General features: G+C 41.6%; 1 protein-coding gene across 6 annotated transcripts in view; it reads left to right on the top strand.

Annotated features, from left to right (window-relative positions):
• Nucleotides 1-6,015, top strand: part of DPF3 (double PHD fingers 3) — a 288,441-nt gene that overhangs the window by 60,799 nt on the left and 221,627 nt on the right. The window lies entirely within an intron of this gene.

Raw genomic sequence — 6,015 nt, 5'->3', positions numbered from 1 at the left:
GTGAGTGGGACGGTTCTGACGTACACATGAGATTGTAATAAAGCCACATGCCTTTGTTTGTTGTTGTACCTTTAAAAATTAAGTGTTTATGTGTGTGTGTTTGTGTGTATGTGTGTGTGTACATGTGTGTGAGTGGGTGGGGCAGGGAGGGAGAGAGAATGTGAAGCATTTACCCATTGCTACAGGCATGGGAGTGGGGTGAGGTGATGGGTGGATTGGTTATGGGATGAGGTGTTGATATGTTTGTTTCTAGAATGGTAGGTTTGATCCTTATCATTATTATTTTTGTTGTTTGATTTCATGTTAATATTCCTCCCTATATTAGTCTGCTGTAATAAAGTACCACAGACTAAGAGGCTTAAACAACAGAAATTTACTGCTTCTCAGTTCTGGAGGCCAGAAAGCCAAGACCAAGGTGTTGGTGGTCTAGGATCCTTCTGAGAGTTTTGAGGGAGAGCTCTTTGGGCCTCTTTTAGCTTCTGGAGGTTTGCTGGCAGTCTTTGATGATGCTTGGCTTCAGAAGCATCACTTCATCTCTGCCTTCATCCTCATACAGCGTTTTCTCTGTGTGCAAATTTCCCCTTTTTATAAGGACATCAGTTATACTGGATTACTTGTTGTGCAGTCGGTAAGTCTTGCCCAACTCTTTTTTCGACACCATGGATGGCAACCTGTCAGGCTCCTCTGTCCATGGGATTTCCCAGGCAAGGATACTGGAGTGGGTAGCTATTCCTTTCTCCAGGGAGCTTCCCAACCCAGGGATCGAACCCTTGTCTCCTACTTTGGCAGGCAGATTGTTTACCACTGAGCCACTGGGAAGCCCATACAGGATTAGGGCCTACCCTAACTACCTCATTTTAACTAGTTAGGTCTGCAATGACCCTGTTTCCAAGTAAGATCAGGGATACTGGGGGTCAGGACTTTAACATATGCCTTTTGAGAAGACATGATTCAACTCATAATACTTTCCTTTCTTCTCCTAAAAAATGTGTTCTTTTTTTTTTTTTTTTTTTTTTTAAAGAGGGCTTTACTTTTTGAAAAAGAAAGACTTCTAAAGTGGTAAAAAATTAAAACGCTACAGAGAGTAAACAGGAGAGGAAGATAAGTCTCCTCCCATCCTCAGACCTTAGTTCTTCAGTTTACCTTTTATTTTTTAGCCGCACTTCTCAGCTTGCAGGGTCTTAGTTCCCAGACCAGGGATTGAACCCTGGCCATGGGAATGAAGGGCTTCCCAGGTGGCTCAATGGTAAAGAATCTGCCTGTCAATGCAGGAGATGCAGGTTCAATCCCTGGGTTGGGAAGATCCCCTGGAGGAGGAAATGGTAACCCACTGCAGTATTCTTGCCTGGGAAATTCCATGGATAGAGGAGCCTCAAAGAGTTGCACCCAACGTAGCAACTGAGTGCACATGCGTGGCAGTGAAGGCTTGGCCCCCTAACCACTGAACCGCCAGGGAAGTCCCCCTAACCACTGAACCGCCAGGGAAGTCCCCCTAGTTCTTTAACACAGAGCCAAACACTGTCACTCATTTTGTTTCTTCCCTATTCTTTCTGGAGTTGTTCTATGAGTATAAATGTGTATGAGGGGATGACAGAGGATGAGATGGCTGGATGGCATCACCGACTCAATGGACATGAGTTTGGTTGAACTCCAGGAGTTGGTGATGGATAGGGAGGCCTGGCGTGCTGCGGTTCATGGGGTCTCAAAGAGTTGGACAAGACTGAGTGACTGAACTGAACTGATCCTTTTTTCCCCCTCTAAAATAGCTTGCATTCTAAATGCTCTGTTCTGCACCTTGCTTTTTCAATTTAACAATATATTTCAGAGATCCATATCAATAGGTATATATCTGTCCGATTTTTAATAGATGTACTGTATTTCATTGTGTGGATACACCGTGATTTATTTAATTTCACCTCTCTTGATGGGTATTTAGGTGATTTCTAATCTTTGTTATAATGAGAAAAATTACATATACATTTCTTTACCCACTAGTGTAAGTCACCTATATAGCTCTTTCTTAAAAAGTTCATATATAGTATATAAAAGTACATTTAAAATATATTTGTTAAGTCCCTTCTCTGGACAAGCATTTGCTATTTTATCATACTGATATTCATATTTACTCAGTGTAGTGGCTTGTCTTAAGTCAGTAATGAAAATTCTTGCATATTGATCTCTAGTTTTGATTATTTTTAGCGTAGTTTCCTAGGAGTAAGTCAAATAATCAAGAAATTGTTGTCTCTGGATCCTTATTGCCAAACTGTATTCCAGAGATGTACCAATTTATGTTTTCGCCAGAAGGGTGCTTATCTTGCCCTACAACAGTAGCCTTATCATCAAACAAAAAGCATTGCTAATTTAGTATGTGAAATATGGCATTTCACTTTTTAAATTTTTTACTTGTTTATTAGCTATTCTCATTTCCTGTTGTGTGGCTTATGTGTCCTTTGGCCTTTTATCTGTTAAGGTGTCAGTGCTTTTAATATCGACTTATGTGGGCACTTACTGATACCGATTTGTCATATCTGACATATATGTGGCAAATATTTTTAGTACTTTGTGGTTTGACTTTTATATTACTTTAAACCAACTTTATTATGATATTATTTACACACAATAAATTGTCTTCATTGAAGTATATCGTTCTCTGGATTTTGACAAGTGTATATTCCCATGTAACCACAACCAGGACAGACTGTTTCTATCATTCCCCCCAAATTTCCTTGGGCCTCTTTGCAGTCCACCCCATCTCTTGCCCCAGGTAACCAGTGATCTGCTTTCTAACACTATAGATTAGTTTTGTTGATGCTAAAATTTCATGTAAATAGAATCATACTGTATGTGTTTTTTAGAATCTAGCTTATTTTACTTAGCCTTTTTTTTTTTAAGATTTACCCATTATTGTTTTTGTGTATGGTAGTAGTTTGTTGCTTTTTATTCCACTCTATGACTATACAACAATTTTTTATCCACTCACCAGTTGATGGACATTTGGGTTGCTGTCAGTTTTTGGTTACAATGAATGAAGCTGCTGTGAGCAACTGTGTGCAAGTCTTTTTGTAGACATATTTTTTCCTCCCTTTTTGGGTAAATTCGTAGACATGAAGCTGCTCAGTCATATAGCAAGCACATGTTTCTATATAAGCGACTGCCACACTCTTCTGAAGTGGCTGAGCCATTTTATATTCCCAAAATGTATGAGCATTTAGGTTGCTATGCATCTTCACCAGCACTTAATATTATCAGTTTTTAAAATTTTAATTATTTTAGTGGGTGTGGTATCTTATGGTTTCAGTTTGCGTTTTCCTGATGACTAATGATATTAAGTATATTTTCATGTGCTTGTTGACTGACTGTGTCTGTTCAAATCTTTGCCCATTAAAAAAAATTGGTTTGTCTTCTCAGTACTGAAATGCTAGGGTTCTTTATGCATTCTAGATATAAGTCCTCCATCATATATATGTATGATGAATAATTTCTCTCAGATTGTGTTTTGCCTATTCATCTTCCTAACAGAGTGTTTTTTCCCCAAAATATATGTAACATAAAAGATGCCATTTTAATTATGTTAAATATACAATTCATTGAGATCAATTCCACTAACACAGTTGGGCAACTGCTATTCCTGTCTTTAAGAGTCTTTTGAAGAAGAGAAACTTTTAAGTTTGACAAAGTTCAACTTTATCTTTTCCTTTTGTGTTTCTTGCTTTTGTGTCCTGAGAAAATTTTGCCTGTACTAAGATTTCCCTTTATGTTTTCTTTTGGAAATTTTATAATCTTAATGCTTAATTTAATTCTAAGATCAATTTGGAGTTACTTTCTATATTTACATGAGGTCAAGTTTGATTTTACTAACTTATTTTTGATACTGATATCCACTTAAAATAAGTAGAACTTATGTAGATGTTACTGTTTTTCTTTTGTGAGCCACTGATTTATTTCACTGCTGTTTATCTTAGAAATTCCACACTCCCATTCAGCTATCAGATAGATAATCACCTATATAATTCTTTCTTCAAAAAAAATTTTTTTAACCTCAGTTCTTTGCTTCACTTGGAATGTGTTGAGGTTTATGTGAAGAGTTGAAGGACTCATTTGATTCTTCCTCAACAGTTGAGTGACTAGTGGGAAGGGGAGTTCTTAGAGGAGATATATCTTCCCTGCTGGCTCAGCAGGTAAAGAATCCTCCTGCCAGTGCAGGAGACACAGGAAGCGCAAGTTCGATCCCTGGGTCAGGAAGATCTCCTGGAGAAAGAAATGGCTACCCACTCCAGTATTCTTGCCTGAAAAATCCCATGGACAGAGGAGCCTGCTGGGCTACAGTCCATGGAGTGGTGAAGAGTCAAACACGACTGGGCAACTAAGGACACACAGATCCACACAGTGGGGTATAAGGTAAGCAGAGGGCAGAGCTTTCGTGAAATGCGGGCCACTTGGCCTCACCTGGCGAGAAGTAGCTGTGGGAGACAAGTCAGAGAGGCTGGCAGGGGCAGCGGCAGCCTGTGGAGGACCCCCAGACTCTGTCCCCTGGGATGGGGGGCACAAGCCACTGAGAGATGTGCTGGGAGTGTTGCTTTAGCAATGTGTAGGTTGGTTCTGATTGGAGAGAGACAAGAGGGAATGAGAACAGAAAGTGAGACCTGGCAATTTCTAGCTTTAAAGAGAGGATGGGATGGGGGTGGGGGGGGGGGTGGGGACTTGCCAGTTCTTGATTCCTGAAAGGGTGACACTGGAAGGTAGAATTCAATATTGACCTTGAGATTTAAGTTGAGCTGTTGGTTAGAACTTCTCTGCTTTAACCAGAAATAAAGAAGGCAGAAGAAACTGGCTTTCTGAGGGAATGAAAGAGACAAAGAAGATTACATTCCTCGAGAATATAATCAGAACAGTTCCTTACCTTTTGTACATTTTGAGTATCCAAAATAATTTTATGCACTTTCTTCTACCTTTTGAAACTTTTTTGTTCATGCATTGTGTGATAGGCAGGGCAGACATTACCCCATTATCCGTCCTACAGGTCAGGAAAGGTGAGGCTCAGTGAGGTTAGCAGGCTTGCCCCAGTTCTGTTCTCTGAGCTATAGGCGCTTGTGCTGTGGGAGAGCTTCCCACGGTAAAGAACCCTCCCGTCAGTGCAAGAGACGTGAGAGATGCAGGTTTGATCCGTGGGTCGGGAAGATCCCCTGGAGGAGGACATGGCCACCTAGTCCAGTATTCTTGCCTGGAGAATCCCATGGACAGAGGAGCCTGGAGGCTACTGTCCGTAGGGTTGACTGAAGTGGCTTAGCATGCTTGCATGTACATGGTGTGGGGAGCAGGAAGCCCACAGTAAATTCTGATTTGGTTTTTACACACTTGCTGCGTGAGTGTGGCCAGCCTTCTTCCATCCCCAGCACCTCAGCTTTCTGATCTATGAAGTGAGATTGATAATAGCTGCACCCTTAGCCTCACACAATGGGAAATTCAAGGAAAATAATCTATGTGAACGAGCGCTGACAAATAAAAAGCAGGATGCAAGTATCAATCTTATTAAGGTAATAACTTCATCCAACTGGGGCTGGGAATCAGCTGGCCCCAGGGTGGTGGGAGCCAAAGACCCAGAGTCATGTTGATGCCACAGGCTGAGCTGCTTCTAGGTGTCCGGAGGCAGGGGTCATCTCTGATGGAGTGCGCAGGGGGCACAGGGCTCTGAGACATGGTGGAGGTACCCATTCAGCACCCAAGGCTGGAGGCCTTCAAGGTCAGTGTGGGGATGTTTGACGGCTCACATGTACTGGGAAAATCTCTGGATTTGGATTCTGAGGCCTTGGGCTTGAACATTCAGTTTAGTTCAGTTCAGTCACTCAGTCACGTCCGACTCTTTGTGACCCCATGAACCACAGCACACCAGGCCTCCCTGTCCATCACCAACTCCTGGAGTTTACCCAAACTCATGTCTATTGAGTTGGTGAAGCCAACCAACCATCTCATCCTCTGTCGTCCCCTTCTCCTCCTGCCCTCAATCTTTCCCAGCAT

Source organism: Ovis aries, chromosome 7 (assembly GCF_016772045.2).
Source record: "Ovis aries strain OAR_USU_Benz2616 breed Rambouillet chromosome 7, ARS-UI_Ramb_v3.0, whole genome shotgun sequence".
Lineage (NCBI taxonomy): Eukaryota > Metazoa > Chordata > Mammalia > Artiodactyla > Bovidae > Ovis > Ovis aries.
Note: the sequence above shows the minus strand (reverse complement) of the source record. Positions and strands in the feature narration are given on the sequence as shown.